Below are 3,189 nucleotides of genomic sequence, written 5' to 3' on the forward strand. Positions count from 1 at the left end.
CTCCCGGTCACCGAGGCCCCACGGCCCCGCAGGCCCCACGGCCCCGCGCTCCCGGTCACGGAGGCACACTCGGCCAGCCGGGCGCCTCGCACGATCTACGAGGCTGCGTGAGGACAGCACCGGGTCCGGGGAAGCCACCGGACAGCGGGAAGGAACGCGACCCTTCGTGGACCACACAAGGCTGGGCCCCATGGCAGGCCAGGCCACGGCCCCACGGCAGGCCACGGCCTCACGGCAGGCCCAGGCCCCACGGCAGGCCAGGCCATGACCCCACGGAAGGCCAGGCCGTGGCCTCACGGCAGGCCCAGGCCGCAGCCCGGTGGACTCCCCCCAGGGGACTGGGCCTTCCTTCCACACGTAAACCATGGACAGAGAAGAAGCATCAGCAAACCAGTGACTACCCACCACAGCCTCCTATAAACCCGTCCTGCCCCAGGGCTTGTCTCCAGCCTCCACCAGCCGAGGAGAGATGCAGGCGTTCACTGCATCAGCCCCGAAAGGCCGACGTCTCTCCATCCACACGGGGGTCTGCCTACCTCCTGACGATGAAGACGATGATGATGATGATGAAGATGATTAAGATGATGACGATGATGATGACGAAGATGATGACGAAGGCCTTTCTCCAGACGCCCCTGGGCCTTCCTCTCTCCTCCGGACCGGACCTGGGGGCCCACGCTCACGGCCTCCCTGCCATGCAGGTCCTCACGCCCAGCGAGGATTTCTGAGAAAAGAAGAGAGGTGCTGCGTTGGTGTCACCATGGTCACAAAGTCCAAGATGCTAAGTGAGAAATCCACAGTGAAGGTGCCGGCAGGTGTGGTTCCCCCCCAGCCCGTCCCCGCTAACGCCGTCCGGTCGCTGTGTCCCCAGCGGCTCCCTTCCATGGCGGGTGTCCAGGTGTCTGTGTGTGTTTCTCTTCCCTAAGAACAAGTCAGTCTGACTAGAGACCACACTGGCCTCCCGCTCTGATGGCCTCCGGTGGCCTCCAGCAGAGGCCGAGAGTCTGGACTCAGGCACAAGAAGAGAGCGGGGCTTATAAAAGGGAGGGACCCCAGGGACCCCACCCCTGCGTGTCCGGCACCCAGGTCCCCAAAGCTCCCTTGGCACGGGCCCCCGGTCCCCTCCAGCCCCCCCCCCGGCCTCACCCTTCCCCCTCCAGCACCCATCTTTCTTCTGATAGCCACTCAAGTGCCTGCTACCTGGTAGACACTTTATTGTTTCACTACCTTTTTCCAAGTTCAAGACTAGCCTAGACCGTTTAGTTCAGGAAAAATTATAGAGACTCCCCAGAGCTGTGTGTCAGGGGTTCACACCTGTCATCCCAGCTACTCAGGAGGCTGAGATCTGAGGATCACGGTTCAAAGCCAGCCTGGGCAGGAAAGTCCATGAGACTCTTATCTCCAATGAACCACCAGAAAACAGGAAGTAGAGCTGTGGCCCAAGAAGTAGAGCACTCTCCTTGAGCACAAAAGCTCACAGACAGCACCCAAGCCCCGAGTTCAAGCCAGGTCCCACACACAAAAAAATAAACTCCCATAAGTATTAACATAATGTTTGAAAATAAGTGATAACTATTTCCCCTTTGTTTGAAGGAGTGCGGCTGTCCTGCATTTTTACAGCCCTAATATCTGGCTGGGTCCTCTTCCTGTGCCGTGCATCGCTTTGGTTGAGGTGTTCGCAGAAAAACCAGGTCTGTGCAGGTACTGCTGGCGAGGGGCAGCATGTGGCCGCTGGGCGTTGCTGCCCGCCAGCCTGGCCAGCCAGCGTGCCAATGCACATTTCAAACATTTGCTTCAGTAGCCTTGCAACCTCATATACTAGGTATTTGCAAAGTGTGGAGTTCAAACAAAGCTGGGCAGATTTCCAAAGTGAGCACACTTTATTACACAGCTTTCAAAAGCTATTTTCATGATTATCGCTGCCACGTCGTCTGAAAGGTCAGGAGGCGTTGGAACGCTGTCAACCCTCTGACGGCCCACACTAGTCTTTCAAAACTATGGATTTTTGTTTCTAAGCACAACTTTCATCACCGGTACCAAAGGCCACCATTGGTGAGTCACCTTGTTAGAGAAGGCTCCCAGGGGGCTGGGAAGGTGGCTCAGTGGTAGAGCGCGTGCCTTGCATGCCAAAGGCCCTGGGTTCGATTCCTCAGCACCACATAAGCAAAAAGAAAAAAGCCGGAAGTGGCGCTGTGGCTCAAGTGGTAGAGCGCTAGCCTTGAGCCGAGGGACAGCACCCAGGCCCAGAGTTCAGGCCCCATGACCGGACCCAAAAAAAAAAAAAAAGAAAAGAGAAGGCTCCCAGGACCGGGCCTGTCAGTCCAGCCACACAGGAGGCCCAGGTCGGAGAAGTCCGGGTCTAAGCTGGCGCATCATCACAGCATGACCAGTGCCCAGCAAGCTCACCCGAGTCCTCACCCAACACAGGTTCTCAAAGCAAGCAGCCATTTTGGAACATACCCACGTCCCAAATGCAGGCTGAACATGTCAAGGACGGCTTTCGTCTATGGAATAATGCTGATAAGCAAAAAGAAACACGCACACATGTGCATGCATGCATGCACAGATACACACCTGTGCACGTATGTACACACGTGCACATATGCATACATGTATGTTCACACGCACATGTATGTATGCACATGCACAAACCGCACATGTACGTGTGTGTGTGTGCGTGCGTGTGCATGCGCACACACTGTCTAGTGGAACACCCCGCGGGTGACTGGTTTTGCACGGCTTCTCTGTGCACGGCTGACCGGTTCAGTCCAGCTCTCATGCGTCCAGCATGAATTGCTGCCTTATGCACAACGCCCTGCTGGCTCTCAGCACCGAATCCTCCCTTTACTCTATAGATGAAGACACCGCGGCCCAGAGACCGCGAGGGGTTCTTCTGGGGCCACTCAGACGGCTCTGGCCGTGGAGGGCGCAGCTGACACCACCCCGACACACGGCCGTTGACCCCACGCCTTCCCACGCGCCCTCCACGGGCAGAGCAGCTGCTGCAGTGTTCGTAACTCACTCCTCACCTGGAGGACTCTACTCTGAGTCTGCTGGCTTGCAGTTCTAATCCAGACCCGCGGGGCACTTACTTGCCCTATGGAGAATTCACAGGGACCATTTAATCAAACGCCGCAGGCCGCCTCGGCTGCCTTTGGCAACACTGATTATAATAAACGTGATTAACAG

The sequence above is a fragment of the Dipodomys ordii genome, unplaced genomic scaffold, assembly GCF_000151885.1.
Source record: "Dipodomys ordii isolate 6190 unplaced genomic scaffold, Dord_2.0 Scaffold124, whole genome shotgun sequence".
In the NCBI taxonomy this organism is placed as follows: Eukaryota; Metazoa; Chordata; class Mammalia; order Rodentia; family Heteromyidae; genus Dipodomys; species Dipodomys ordii.